The sequence below is a fragment of the Stenella coeruleoalba genome (assembly GCF_951394435.1).
Source record: "Stenella coeruleoalba genome assembly, chromosome: 14".
In the NCBI taxonomy this organism is placed as follows: domain Eukaryota; kingdom Metazoa; phylum Chordata; class Mammalia; order Artiodactyla; family Delphinidae; genus Stenella; species Stenella coeruleoalba.
In genome coordinates this window covers 45167259-45184155 of record NC_137160.1, presented here as the reverse complement: position 1 = coordinate 45184155, position 16897 = coordinate 45167259, and the positions used below count along the sequence as shown (strand labels likewise).

At 34.1% G+C, this 16897-nt stretch overlaps 1 long non-coding RNA gene across 1 annotated transcript in view; it reads right to left on the bottom strand.

Moving 5' to 3' along the window:
• Positions 1-16897, bottom strand: part of LOC307197061 — a 430181-nt gene that overhangs the window by 73112 nt on the left and 340172 nt on the right. Inside the window, exon 4 of the long non-coding RNA XR_013831316.1 lies at positions 9274-9323. This is a non-coding gene — a long non-coding RNA (uncharacterized lncRNA). The remainder of the gene's footprint in view (positions 1-9273; positions 9324-16897) is intronic.

Below are 16897 nucleotides of genomic sequence, written 5' to 3'. Positions count from 1 at the left end.
TTTGAAAATTATTTATTTGTCTCTTCCAGTCATAAAATTGATTATTCAATTTTTTCTTCCAATTTCATTGAGATATAATTGACTAACAGTGCTATATATGTTTAAGCTGTACAGCATTAATGATTTGACCTTCATACATCATGAAATGATTACCACAGTAAGTTTAGGGAACCTCCATTATCTCATATAGATACAAAATAAAAGAAAAAGGAAAAAAAAATTTTCCTTGTCATGACAACTATAACATAGAGCAGTGTTAATTATATTAATCATGTACATTATGTCACTATTACCTTATAACTGGACATTTGTACATTTTGACTACCTTCATCCATTGATTAGTTATTCAATTCTATAAAATGATATATGATAAAAATGTTAGGTTAATTCTATATTTCAAAATAATATAAAGAAAAAACTACATAATACAATAAAATTACAACTCAAAATTATGTAAATTGCCTTCCTGGCTACTTTCATTAGTAGTTATGATAAGATCTGCGATGAGAACTTCATCATAAAAACACCTGCAGGATATACAAGAAATCAAACTATCCAAAGATGAGAATACTACTATATTTTAAGCATGAAAGATTACTTCTAAGCTTATTAAAATTGAAGGAATTCTAACTCAGCAATAAAAATTTATCTCAATTTTAAGGTATCTTGAAGAAAACAGTTAAGAATTAATATTTAACAGAATTTTATATTTTTTTACAACTTGACCAATCTTTATTCTAATACAGCAAAACTTGTTGCATAAGCATATTTTTACAGTAGACTTACATGAACAAACTACTAAAAGAAAGAATTAAAACTGTTGAAGCATTTCTTTGTGAGAATTTGTGAACCTCCATGATTTATATGAACATGGGTTCATTTTCCAGTCTTTTCCTGGCATCTTTCTTTACAAGTGCACCATAACTTACTTAACCACTTAGAAGGGAAATGGAGCCAATGAGATAATTTCTGGCCTTTATTTTCTGCATTAAGCATAAAGTTAGTAGTGTGTTTTACTGAGTAATCTTTAAACAACAGCTCAATTAAAACTATGAATATGATAGATGTCCTATTAAATATATTTGTACTATTTAAGAACACAAATGTTTGCACTAATCTAGGAACGTTACTAACAGCTTTTCAAAATAATATATCTAAACCTGAGCAGATAGGTGAGTTAAATCTTATATATCAATTCTCATTAATCGATAGAAAGTGGAGCTCTGTTTTGAGAGGTTCTTAGAGGCCCAGGCTAAGGAAATAATATGGCTGCCTAAGGCATATAATGAAGAAATATTGACAGAAATGCAGTGTACCTGTTATAAAACAATTACTGATAATGAAAGATATTAATCTGAGTGTTTGGAAATATATACATATATATGCTATATGTGGGAACAATGTGTATTATTATTATATTTTCCTTTGGATATATATATGTATATATGTGTATATACGTATATACTATATGTGGGAACAATGTTGTTTATTATTATTATATTTTCCTCAAGGATGCAAAAATTTTTTTAACACTTAGTTAAAACAGTAGCTATATTTCAGCTATGGCTGAGACTGAGCTCTTAAAATTCCATAGCCTTTTCCAATCAAAATTCTTAATTTGAGATTCAGAGTTTCTTTCCTGATAGGAGGAGTAATTATTTCTTATTTGTTGTGGGCTTCTCTGTGTACACAATAAGCAGGGTTTTTTTTGTTGTGCGTGTGTGCGCGCGCGCTTTGTTTGAATATGATGCAACTATGTTTGCCCTAGTGCATCGATAATTCTGCCACTGCTGTGGAATGTGTGGTTATTCAAGCCATAAAGGTCTACTAAATACATTATTTTCCTTTTTTAACCCTTTAAGAAAAATTTATTGTATTTTTTCTATTTGATGTCAACCATTCTCTATAGATGTCATAATATCCCCATGGATCTTACAGTTGATATTATTTTGATAATATCATGAGTTATTATAAAATTTTATTTCTTCATTTTCCCAATGTTAGCAAAGTTAAATTTATAGGAAATATGCTCAAGGCTCCTGTAAAATTCATTTCTGCTGAACCAATTACAGTTTGCTTTAAGTTTGTCTACTTCGTATGATCAGCTGTGTCCCTACAGAGGTTTTCTTCAATTTTCAGAGCACTCTGTATTCAAACTCCTAATCTGCCAGACTCAAACAATATTAATTTGGGTAAACTACTTAAACCTGAATTACTTCATCCATAAAACGTGCATGATAACAGTAAATGTTCCCAACTCATAAACAATTATGAGGATTAAATCAGATGGCCAACATAAACTGGTAATCAAAGAACCTGGCATATAGTAAGTAAATATTGATACACATTTGCAATCATAAAGCCAACCTTTCTCCCTAACTCAAAAGGAAGGCAATGAATTTTTTTCAATGTGAAACTTTTGAGTTGTAGTTTTTTGTTGTTGTTGTTGGTTTTTTGTAGTTTTCTATATATATTAAACTACTGAGAACTATAGCTGATGGTTTAGCTCCGGACCTCAATTTCACCATCACATTTATTTATCTCCTATGTTTTGTGGGATGAATTTCCCCTATCATGGTTCAAAATTACTATATTTCCCCCATATCATGCCACATAAGAACATAACAGTAATATGCATCATCATTTACAAAATTATATGTGGCAGAAAATACTGCCTATAGTGTATGTTGTTTTACAGAGAGTTTTTGAAATACGCTAAAGTTAATTGGTTTCAATGATAAAAAAGTTGTAAGCTAATGTAAATTGTTTCCTTTGGTTTTAATGAACAATTTCCCAAACCACCCTTGATTTCATAACTCCCAGAAACCTTTGTTTAATGATTTCCCAGTCTTATCTACTTATAAACACACCTTCAGGTTACCTTTTGACTTATCTGTCCTTCTAAAGGAAGACAATAAAGTACTCCTAGTGGCTTGCTATGGCTATAAAGAGGTCCTAAATCCTTTAAACAAATGGTTACAATCTCATTGTCTCATCTACTTATTGGTGCTAGAGCCTTCTGTCATTGAGTGCTGTTGAACTTGTAGTGTCTCAGAGTCACAGATAAGCTTTAAAGAGTGGAGATAACTTTTATCTGTTATGGGCAATAAAACCAACATCTCCACTGACTACCTGAAAAGGAGGTATCTGATGATGCAGATCCAGTCAAGCAGAACACAAATCAAAATAGTGTCTAAAGGGCAAGGTGGAGGCATATGTGGTGTAAAACATACACAGTAAAATTATATGGCAATGAGAGAAAATTAGAGAACAGGGAACAAAGGCTAACACAGATCCTGTCATGGTAAGTTGCAGTAGGAAGCATAAATCTTCCCATCAAGACCCTTGGATAATGTCTGTTTAATAAATTTTTAATGAAAACAGAAACTGTTCAGTTTTATATTTCTCAGGCATCTTCCTTATGTATATGTCATAGTGTGTGTGGTTACATATGCAATTTTTATGAGTCTAACATGTAAGTGAACTCTGAATTTTCCCTCATAAAATGTTAAATTTTGTATTTGGGTTTTGGAGATACAGACATTTATATATATTTCACTTCATACGATTTAATGAATATTAATTTTTAAAAATTTGCTGTTTTTTCATTGGTGATGGGTTCCATTTTGTCCTTGTAACCGTTTGTTGAGGCCTGGAAGGGATCAGGATTGTTGAAACACAGTTAAATCTCCTATGAGACCATCACAACATATACAAGATATCACCTGATAACCAATTAGAGCAATTAGCAACTTTCACCTTCAGGCATGTCTTCCTGTAACTCCCCAAATGCTCTCAAATTAGTCCAGCCATAATGTGTATTTGTTTAATGTAGTTGCTAATGTTTTAAAGTTTTTTTTCTGGGAGATATAACTGAAGACATGCCAAAGAGAATTAACTATGGTTGCTTGAGAACAAAACAGTCAAAAGCACTTATAAATATGTTAAATATATGTCATATTGATGGTCATTAGTTTATTTCAAAAAACCTGGTTCTTCTACAAGAAGATATATAAAAGATAATATAAATGTATAATTATTAAATTTATATATTAAGTCTATATACAAAGAATGTAATTATAACAATTTAATACTTACATATAAATATTAATTCTTAAACTTCTTTAAAAATATTGAATGTTGCCAATGTACATTGTCTAAAGAGGTAAGGTGAAATGGATCTTTGATTACTTCCTAAATCTTTCTTACTAAAATCTAAGCAAGTAAAGGGAGGGCATTTTTATTTGCTTGAAATTATTCACATAATCACTTAAGTTCTCAAATTTACCCTATAAAACTTGACACAGAGTCACTAAGTCCCTTTATTATGCAGTTTTCCCTCAGTTTCTTCTCTACAACATCCCTAGCTTTCTAGACATCATTATGGTACAGCAATACCTGGGAGGGGACAATAGCAACAAAATTTTCTGGAGGAGTTACTATCAGATCCCTGGCATTGGCCCCTGTTCAGTCCTGCTTCCTGGCTCCATTACAAATAGTATTGGCCAACTGGCCAATGACTTTAATTCTTATCTCCTTACCCTGATCCTTGGGACATCTTCTATGTATTAACTCTATGAAGAATACAGAACTCCAAATAACCCACATCTATTTCCCCTACTGCAGGTGCAAATTAGATCCAAAAGATCACTGAAATCTAATTTCAAGCATTAAGTCCTAAATCCTTGGCTAGAAATTAGCTCATGTCCTTTATTCCTTTCTTGTCTACAGCTAAGCCACTCAATATTTCAACAGTGTAAGCTCTTTTCTTTTTCTCTTTTTTATTCTTCGTTTTTTAAATCTGATTTTCAAAAAGGGGAAATTCTGTTTTAGTTCTTAGATGCTCAACTCTTCAATATCAAGCCCACCGCTCCTTGCACTCCCTGTTCAAGCTTAATCTCTCTGAAATCTCTGGACATGTCATTTTTGGTAATGAGAATTTCTTTCTACAAACCTCCTTCAAGCTGATCCCCTTAGGAGAGCAAGTATTTTAATTCAGAAGAAGTTTTCGTTGAAGTACTGGTCTTCTCTTTGATGATACATTACCCTAGTTTTGTTCATTTTTCCCCCTTTTTCTTATTCTCTTTCTCTTTTTGGAAATACTTGCATATGTATATAAATTATATATTTTATGTATTTATAAAATTACAGTTATTACATAAAATGTTCCTGCAACCATAGTGCCTTTTTAAAATCTGTCTTCTATGTGAATTGTTTTTACAGTGAGAAAGAAAGCCAGAAACTGTTTTGAACTGGCATATTCTACCCCATGAGTGTAACAACAGCGATCATCTCCTAAGAAGAGGATTCAGATTGCCTGGGAGCCTATCTGACTAGATTTTGCAGCCTCTGATTCACTGCTTTCTCTATGGATTCTATGCCTCAGACATACTGAGCTGCTCAAGCATATCACACATTGTCATGTTTCCATAATTTTGTTCATGCATTGCTTCCACTGGGCACATCATTTCCTGATAACTTACTTGTTTTGTAGATCTCAACTCAAAAATCACTTCTCTGAAGCAAGTGAAAATGATGAACTTCCTCTGCATTGAATTCATAACAATTGGATTTTTACTCCCATTATGATACATATAGATTTGCTCTTGAGTTAGAGTTGGCTCTTTCCTTGTATGTCTCTACTACTATGTCACAAATCCTAATCAGAGCTAACCAACAGGCCTAGAATTGGGATTTACAGTTGGTAAATTATTTAATTCAATGAAAAAAATGTTCATATTGGAAATAGAAATAAACTGGTAGGTAATGTACTCTTATCTTGTTGACACAATTTAAACATATAATAATTATCTCATTCATTAACAATTATTTATTTAGTGATTATTTTGTCCAGCCACTGTATAAGTTGTTGTGGATAAGACTAATAAGAGAGTTTCTATTCCTCAGAAACACAATATCTAGTGTAAATGATAGAAAATAGAAAGATAATTACAATCCAATATGAAAAGTATGAGGATAGAAATGCGGATTAGATATTTCAGAAAAAAAAAACAATGTGGAGGCAACTCTTGTACCAGGGATGAGTTAGGAAATGTTTCCTGGAAGAACTTTGATAAGATTTAGTTTTTAATGTTGAATCTTAGCTGATGAGGAAAAAAGGAAATAAAGGGCATTTCAGGAAGGGGCAGAAAGCCCAAGAAATAGCAAAGTACTAAAAATAGCACCATGTAGAATGAACAGATACGTTCTCTCTTCATCCCTTTTGCTGCAAAGCTAGTTTTGTCCCTCATACCACTTTAGACTTCCACAATAAAAATCCCATTCCTCTTACCCCTCTACCTCATTTGTACTCTCCAAAACACCATCAACGCAATATATTTATAATTGAAATCCCTTCCTTCATGATTCCTCATTGTCTATATCAGTATGGTCTCCCCTAGTCACACCATACTAAAGTTCTAGAAATTTAAAGCTCTGAAAGTTGTTCACTGGTACTCATTAAAGAGCGCCTATGTGTGTAGAAACAAACGTGTTTGTAAAATGCTCAATATTATATCTCTTTTTTGGATGGTCACAATACATATTAGTTTATAACAACTTTGAGAAGTCTGGCAGTAAGAATACCTGTTTAAATTTGTTTTCTCTGGCCTGAGAATTTGCTAAACATTTATGGTTAGAGAGCCCCCTTTTAAGATTTACTATCGTCATCTTACAGTGCTGTATAGAGAACATTTTTGAAATCTCTGACCTGAATGATCAAATTCAAGTTTCTTAACAACACATAAAAGACTCCCCATGTTATGGTGCAGCATATCTCTCTGTAAAACCATCCCTTGCCATGACTACTTCAAGCAAGTTGGTAATTTGGGGGGGTAGTGTTGTAGCCTGGCTGGGATGAGGACCCTACAATAACAAGCACAGGTAGATGCACAGCCCTGAGTATTTCCTCCAGTTACATAGTCAAAATATTTAATAATTGTTAAGGCATAGTCACTGATCTGTCAGAACAAACAGTGGCTGTAGTGGTAACCCCTGAAGAAGTGTGCTACACCATATTCCTGACTGATACAAGTGGCATCGTGGAATGGTGCTCATGGAGATTCTGTCTGTGCCAGCCAATATCTCTTACTGGATAGTAGAGAGGTTTCTGAGTGAAAGGTGCAAATGGGGGACTTCCCTAGTGGGCCAGGGTTTAAGACTCCACACTTCCACTGCAGGGGGCACGGGTTCAATCCCTGGTTGGGGAACTAAGATCCTGCATGTGGTGAGGTATGGCCAAAAAAAATAATATAAATAAATAAATAAATGTATGTTTTAAAAACAAAAGGTGAAAATGGGGTCTCGAAACAGCAGTTATTTCAAACATTTTCCCAGTTGGTATAGTTGTCATGGTGTACAATAGCTGAATATGAGCTTACGTTGTGTCAAGCCAACCTCCCCTCAAGTCCCAATCAGTAGGGGAACTATATAAAAGACCAGTTTTTAGGAGGAGTTTCTGGGAGGTTTTCTGCAGGGTAATTTTGCCTTGTCAGGTATCAGGGAGGCAGGGAGTGATTGAGCTCAGTTTGCAACCTAAAAGGCTCTCTGCTCTGAGACATGCTCTCCACTTCCCTCTCTCCTTCCCCCTCTAAGGAACGCTCTAAGTCCCTTCCCTGAAGGAGTACAAGTTAAGATATAGATTTTCTATTTCTCCTTTCGGGTACAAATACTTATGTGGCTGATAAATCTCAGAAAGAAAACTAAACCTTTTATGGAAGAAGAAGACAAATTGATGGACTAGACACAACAGAAATTTAAAATAAAAGTTCTTAGAATTAAATGCTTATATTGGAAATAGGAGGATGAAACAAGAAGTTAAAGAAACAAGTCATCTTTAACTACAGAATGCTCCAGTATTTTTTCCATAAGAAAAATAATGCTATGTATTGATCTATAACACTTGTTTTTTAGAGTTTTTATTATATACTCACGGATAAATCTCTTTTAGACATATTTAGATATAAATTGCCCATAACCCATGGTCATGTATTGATCTGAGAATCTTTACCATGCACAGTGCTGTCTCAAGGCCATATGTAAGAACACCAAGATTTCATCAGCAATTTAAAAAATTTTACTAAACACAGTTACTTTTTTTCCCTCTACTGAAATATATCACTGGAAATTAAATAGCTTTTGTTCAAAGTCAGCAGAAAGTTTCTTTAAAAATGATCTTCAACACTTAGTCCCGAATGTGTGACCACACCAACTTCTCATTACTTTGAAATTTCTTTGATGAATTCTTAGGGATTTGGCAATTTATTCTCCCTTCATTTACCTTACTTGGCCTGTGTGATGGTTAATGTGTCAACTTGGCTAGACTGTAATACCCAGCTGATTGATCAAATACCAGCCCAGATATTGCTCTAAAGGTATTTATTTTCTAGATGTGACTAAGGGTTAAATCAGTAGACTTAGAGTAAAGCAGATTGGTCTCTCTAATGTGGAGCCTCATCCAATCATTCGAAAGCTTTAAGAGAAAAGACCAAGGTCCCGTGAAGACGTAGGATTTCTGCCTCCAGATTTCAACATAAAAGTTCTACCTGAGTTTCCAGCCTTCCAGCTCAAACAGCAACATGAACACTTGCTGGAATTTCCATCCTACCAGCCTTCCCTGTAAACTTGCAATCTCCAAAATTGTACAAGCCAATCCTTTAAAATAAATCTCTTTCTCTTTCTTTATATATATATCCAATTGGTTAAGTTTCTTTGGAGAACCTTAGTAAAACATGTTTTTTTACAAGCTTTTTGTATACATATCAGTTACAACATGTAGCATAGCTTCATTTACTGGAAGCCATCTTCTTTTCTTAGGTCTCATAAAGTACTTGGTTATTGTGTTGCAAGCACTATGAAATTGTGCACATTCCTTCAAAGACAAATATCTAATTCACTACCATCAACCTGACCCTGATGTCATTCTTCCTATGCCTTGTTGTGTATACAGTAAATTTTCATTTTAAGGTCAAATTACGGTTTAATAGTTTTGAAGTTTACAAAGAAATTAAACTATAAATGTGCAGTGTTAACAGTACAAAGGAAAAACTCACAATCATATGAATGGCTTTAACCTAGTTCATGCATGCATAGGCAGTAGCAACTACTGACAGCTACCTGACAGTAGGATATTTGAGATATCATCAATTGTTAGATATATCTCCGTTTTAAAGAACTGAATGAAAATATGTGCATACTGAAATCAATGGCATATAGTATGTGTTATGTAAACACATATGTATGTATGTGCATAGTCAAAGTATATAATGGTTGTACCTCAATTTACTGAAGAGGAAGATCAACTCCAGCACTCTCTTGGAAAATATCTAAAAAAAACAGATATTTTAGAGTGAGATAAGAGGTAAAAAATGCAGAGAAAAAAAAGCAGACATCAATATATTTATAATGGGAGTCTCAAAGGAGAAAAAAAGTAATAAACAAGGGAAAATATTTAAAGAATTAATTATTTCCTTGAATTAAAGAGAGATACCGGGTCTCAACTAAAATTTATTTAGAGTCTCAAAATGATATTAGAAAAAAATAAAAAGAAAAAATACATTATAAAAGTATTATAGGGAAATTTAAGAAGATTAAAAAGAAGGATACATTCTAAAAACTTAAAAAAATGCAACTACCTATGAAGGAAGAATATTGTTTGTTCTCAGAGTTTTCAACAGTTTCCTAGATGCAAGGTGACTATTAATATTTTCAAATTGATAGAGAAAAGGAACTTTGCACAAGTAATTTTATAGCTTGATAAACTATCATCTAAATCTGCAAGCTAAATAAATGTATCCTTAATCTAGATTTAACTATCCCACCGGTGCAAGTTGGTTTTGGGAACCCAGCAAAATCGAGAATGTGCTAAAGTTCTTGCAGTGTTTCAGTGAAGCATATAGATATTGAGAAATTAATTGGTAGATTAATTGTATTAATTAACTGTATCTTAATTGGTAGATACAATTAAGCAAATGGTAGATACATTAAGGGTAGATTTTAATAATACATTTTTTAATTCTGCATAAAAAATTTGATTTATATAGTGGAAAGTAGGAAAAGATACAACAGTAAGCACAAAATAAGATGGCAGAATTTCTTATGTAATGGAAATATAAGAAAAGTTATAAGTAAAACTCAGCCAGAGAGAGACAGGCAGAGATAGAGAGAGGGAGAGAAAGAGAGGGAGAGACCTCCTCATGTTGGATACAAATATATAATCTAATACTATTTAGCTAAGGAAATCCTATTTAAACAAGCAAATAATATGCTTAAATTGAAAGACACTAAAACCTGTACAAAAAAACACTTTAGGTCTAAAAGTGAAGTTAAGATATAAACATCACAAGAGATAAAGAGAAGCATTACACATTGATAAAAGGAAAAATAAATCATGGTCTTTTGTGTATGTCTCTAAATGTATAGCCCAGAATTAAAAAAGCAAAAATTCTAGAACTTAGAAGAGAAGCCAGAACTATATCAAAGTGTACAGTGGGAGATTTCAACACCCCTTTCAGACACTAAGAGATTACCATTATATTTAATATGTAAAGGTACCACAGATTTGAATAAGAAATTAATCTTGGGCTAACATATAACAATACACACACACATATTAAACCCAAGAAGAGCTATTCTTTTGGGGATCACATGGAATATTCACACACATATCCAAGCACATACACAGAAACACACACAGAGTTGACTCTGTGCCAGGCTATCTGCAAAGGAAGCCTAGAATGTTACAATATCATAGAGACAATGTTACAATATCACAGAGACAATGTTTTTAGAACATACTGCAAATAACTAGCACATTTATATAGAAGTTCATCACACTTTCCACTAAAAACTTTACATTGCATGTTAAATATTTCTTCCTCCGTCCTTCTCTCTCTGTATACAGTCTACTCACTACCAAGCTCTTCCCTTGGCTGCACTTTCTGATCATGTTCCTGCCCCTTCTCAAAGTCAGTGCTCTAGACTGCGGGCTGGCACCACTCTCAGGGGCAATTGCCCCGGTGTTCCGGTGAATGTGATTTTTCATCCTATTACAGGTGCAATTAGAAGCAAAGGAAGGGGGGGGGCAAGGGGAGAAGGAGAGAGAAGGGGGGAGCTATGGGAGAGAGGGAGGGAGGGACTTTTCCCTAGCCCCTATTTATGTATGCTGCTTGCACACGTAGCTTTTTCTTTCTTTTTTAAGAGGCCTGTTTTATTGGCAGCAAATTCTACATCTTTTAGGAAGGAGGAGAAAGATTTGGGGTCTTGCAGCTTTCCCCTCTACTTTGCACAGACGAGAGACTTTCCGATTGCTGTGGGGTTTTTCTACGATGCGGTGACACCTGTGTAGTTTAGGAAGCATTCCCAAGGATAACGTAGGTAGGATATCAGGATAGTGTATCTGACTGCAAATCAATTACCCGATTCCTAGGACGGAAGAAAAATTGGCCGGGGATTTTATCTGTTCGTATGGCCGATGCCAATAAATGAGTGTGTTTATTAACAATTTATTTACAGCACACAGATTGATTTCACTAGGGTTGCATGGCCAGCTACTGCAATGAGGAAGTAAATGATTTCTCCCAGAGATTTTAGGAATCCACTACTGTAATGGAGTCAGTATATATTGGAAGTGACTATCAGGATATAACGGTAAAGTGATGAGCATTGCTGTAAAGAACACAAATGAAACCTATCTGGAAAACAAACTAGTGTAGATTTTGATTTACATATATACAATATAACCTGCAGCATCCCAAATTAAAGGAGAGAGGGCACAGATCAAATAGAGTCAACAACCTAATCATGCAAATGATGTTGAGGATAATTATAATGGGGTAGTGCAGTGGTACAAAAGTATTTCATATTTCTTAATTAGTGAGAGTGATATTCATAAAAATGAAAGGGAGAAATTAGGAGAAAATATTATCTGAGTTTGTAATCTATACCATCTGAGTAAAGCAAAAAATGATAGGATCAGGATCCAAAGATATAGTATTTTAACTGTCTGATTAGTCTTAATCAAGTGTATATCTGAAGCTCATTGCAGGAAATCTACATTTAAATACATGAGTACACAAGTAAATCATTTTATCATCTGCAACATCATACTTTCAAAATATAAATTATTATCTAATCTTCAAAACAAAATAAAAATATAATCTTATATTTGGGGAGTATTCCAAATACTGGAAGTAGTAGAATGTATATAAAAATAAATGGAAATTGATAGTAGGTAGTATATAAAAATATGGCTGTGAGTATCTAGGCACTATTTTTTCCTCTTGTGAATACATTTATACTCATTCTGAGGAATATGGAAAAGGAAGGTATCCAAAAAATATTGAAAATTTATTTGGCCTGAATTTTATTTTATTGCTAAAATAACTTGTTGGTTTCTATGGTTCCTTTCAATTAAAAATATATATATATGATTTTAGAAATAATTATGGCATAAAAATATAAGATTTTGGTTACAGCAAGCAATTACTAGGAAAAGACTATTGTTATAGCAGTTTAAAAGTTATGAAAATATTATTCACTTTTGCTTCACATTTATAAAGATTTGAGCTTGGAAAACAATGCCATGGTATTTACTGTAATTTACTACTGGTTAAATTGTAACTATTAAATCTTATGCTGTTGACATAAAAATCTTTTAAATCCTGATCCATAGATGTTTTGATATTATGAGTCAGCAAAAACACTGCATATGAAGAGCATGTAACTTTCTCACAGCTTAGCCAAGTTAAATTCCCTTTCCTTCAGTTTCACAATATTTAATAAATATGAAAATGCATGTAACTTATGAGATTTCATCTGCAGTTATTTACTTTAGAGAAACTTATGTGCATATGCATAAGGACACAAATTTATTGCAATATTATTTATCATAAAGAAAAATCAGAAACAACTCCAACTTCTATTGTGGTAATTGCTTATGGAGGAGCTGCATACAATTACAATGAATGATCTAGATCAATGAATTTGAACTGTATTTATCATCATGGCTAGGTCTAAAACACAATGCTGAGTGAAAACAAAAGTTGTAATATGTCACTTAAGTCATTTATGACAAGAAAAGAAAACGTTCTTCAAACAATGTGGAGATACACACACACACACACACACACACACACACACACACACACACACACACACACACACACACCACACACACACACTGGGGGATACACACCAATTTATGATAACAGCCTCTTGTGAGGAGGAGGGAAGTTAGAAAGTAGGATGATAAAGGGAATAACTTTATATGTAAAACATTTTACATCTTTAATTTGAAAAATTTGAAGGGACAATGATGAATCAACTCTGGTCAATTACAAGCTGTAGGAACATGAAAATCATGGACTTATTCTCTGAAATTATCAGATCTATTTAAATATTTTTAAAATTGCTGTCCTAATCACCACTCACAAATGAAGGAGCCTATGTCTATACTATATTATAAGTCATAGTACACAATATTTTTAAATAGCACTGATATTACAATGAAGATGACAGTATGATGGAAGCACCAAAGTAAATATTTATTTATAAATATTGTAATTACAGTGGTAATAGAAATATATAAAAACAAGCTGAAAATGGATAATGTATAATTTCTGGAGTTAAATTTTATGGAAATGGCAAGTCAAGCTTGACATTCTGAAGGAGGTTAAAGAAATAAAATGTGTTAGATTAGCTGATATCCTGGCATCTCTTATTATTTCCTAGAATTCCAGTCTGCATTGGGCTGTTGCGTGTAGAATTGGACTTTCGCCCATTAGAGAGTTGAAATGGAAATCCTTGTTAGAAACATAAATAATGCAGTGTTATGATTTGTTGTGCAACACAAAGCTGATGAATGTTTGTCAACAAGAATGATTGAGAAAGATTTTTAAGGCTGTTGTTGCTTGTGACCCGGCATTCTTCTCACCTGCATGACTCTCAGAACACTTAAGGAAATTTTATGTGTCAATTCCCTAAGGAAAAAATAGCGTTTATAATGGAATATTCCAGGATTCTATTAGAGCAAAAACTGTATGTAACACATACAATTCTTGGATCTGTTTCTCTCCACTTATGAAATTCTAAAGCAAAATAATAGAGGGTGAATATTAAGGGGAAAAAAGGGTGTGTGTGTACTTGTATGTATGTATTTGGGAAGGAGATAAATGATGTCATCTTCAATAAGGAATGAAAATGCTTAATAAATAGTCTCTTCTAGAACAAGTGGGCACTGCTGCTAATTATACCAAACAGACCTTAGAGCTTTCTGGCCATACATTTGAGATGGAATGGAAAAATTAATCATGAAGCTGAATTTAAAAGCCATAAATGACGGGATAGAAATTCTGACAGGCATAGTAGTTAATGACATAACAATTATGCATTGTTTCTGTGTTCCTTGGAAAATCTGATCCTGAACCACCTGCTGAAGACAGTATCACCCAGACAAAGGTTGATGATTAAAAACATTTATTTTAATCTGACAGCATACGCTTAAATTTATGGGGAGTTGAGCTGTCAGGAATGATTACTCTTGCCTGAAACCCTGTTCTTTCTTGGCGGCAGCTATTATAGTTAACAGTTCAAACAAAATGCTCTTCTACTACTAAGTTATGTGGAAATTTCTACCAAAAAAAGAAAACAATTTTCCCTTGACTAATTCCAATATTTTCCAGAATTCAGTTTTGGGATACAATTATGTCAAATATGGAAAGACTACACATGAAATAAATGATTTATCTCTTTTTTAAATGTCCACATGACCTTTTTGAATTTTCAAAATTCACCAGAAAGCATATGAAAAATACAACAGTTTATTCTTTTTTTTTTTTTTTTTTTGCGGTACGCGCGCCTCTCACCGTTGTGGCCTCTCCCGTTGCGGAGCACAGGCTCCGGACGCGCAGGCTCAGCAGCCATGGCTCACAAGCCCAGCCGCTTCGCGGCATGTGGGATCTTCGCGGACCAGGGCACGAACCCGTGTCCCCTGCAACGGCAGGCGGACTCTCAACCACTGCACCACCAGGGAAGCCCCAACAGTTTACTCTTAATTGAATTAGTACATTGAGAAAATAAATGCTATTTTTCCTCCAAGGCACAATTTGGCAAAGCACCAAATAAGCAAGTAGAGATGTCTGGGATGGGTGGCTTTCTATATTTTCCATTCTGATGTTTAATATTGATTAATTTTTTCCAAAAATAATTGTACTTTCAGGACCTAATATCTGATCTAATTCCTCACTTCACTGTGTTTTATTTACTTCTTTCAAAAAATGCACTATGTTTGGCTTATTACTCTTTGTTACTTTTTGCTGTATTTCTTCATCTGTATTAAGCTTATTCAAATAAGAGTAAGTATGAACAGGGAGTGAAGACCCACGGAGTACTCCAAGCACAGCTGTAAAGGAGAAAGTGGTTGCTATTCCTTTCCTACCTGGGTACCTCCTCCATAGAACCTAAGCTTAAAATTTTTTTCTTGTGCTTCCAAGCCAATTAGGAAATCTGGCAAACTCATTCATTAGCTCTATCTGTAGATAACGGTAGGTTGGAGAGACTGGGTTTTCCCTTCATCTTTTCATGCCCTTCTGGAGACAGCCTTATATTTGTACTAGAATGTCATGCTAGGCACAAAGAAAGGGTGAGATCATGGCAGATGAACACAAAAATATACTTATGGGCAGCTGAAACCTTGGAGTTCTCAGTTCCTAAGGCTACATTACACTAAGCCTGACTCCTTGAGAGGCATTGCCTATCTCAGCAAAATGATCTCAGCTTTCTTGGAAAAAAAAAGTGATGCTCATTGTTTAGGAAGAATCTGAAGGGCACTTATTTTGTCAGACTTAAAGTTAACTTTGTCACAGGAATCTGTTGAGTATTAAATAATTTTAATCCAATTTTTACTTTAGATAAGGAAGATTGACTATATTTCTGTGGTAGCATAATAAAGCTTTTAATCTTCTTTCAAATAAATTATTTATTGGTACATTAATAGCTTAAGTAATATTGAATATTGTACAAACACTTGTGCATCCAGGTGTTTTCCCCTATATTCTATATTTTAGATTATTTCAAGAGCATGTGGAAGCATCTAGAGGTAGAGATGACTTTCAATGAAATACTGTATGTATAGTTCATAGAACCTGAGCTTAAAAAAATTTTTTTTTACAAAAAGATAGGTTCAAATAATGCTCTTTTAAATACTGGGCATTATTTTAACCAAATCACCCTAGTATTTGCCCTTTGTCTCTCCGCACCAGGAAATATTAATGAAAGAGTGGTTGTTCAAGTGTGTGTGTGTGTGTGTGTGTGTGTGTGTGTGTGTGCGTGCGTGCACAAGTGTATGCAAATAAGTCTATGTATGTTTTATATATATACGCATACATGGGGTTAGAGCTTTGTGAATTGGTGTACTCTAACCTTTGCGCCTTAACCCTGTTCTCACCAGCCACTTTAGTTCTTTCAAATTTGGCACTGACATTTACACAGTACATAGTTGCTGTGAACCTGTCCAGAGGCCCTTCCTTACCCTGGCCTGAGAGACCACTAATGCTGTTACAGCAAATAGGTAACATCTGGTTCTTACTACAGCTTTCATCATGAGGTTCTCTCTAGATAGGGTAAAACATTGCCGACTAACTCCAACCTCTGATTCACCTCCTGGCATCTGCCTTCACCCATCTTCCCTCTGGCTCTCCTACTCAATCCAGGCCACTTTATTTCCAAAGAGGCATATGACCCATTTATATGCTACCTCACCAAACGCTGCCACTGAGCAGCCCTCAGAGGTCTAAAGGGAGGGCAGAAGTATAAAAATAAGACTTTCTTCAACCTTTCCTTAAAATGCTTAGGAACTTTGAGGGTAAAATTAAGGACTGCTAGAGAAGAACAGATGTCTTAT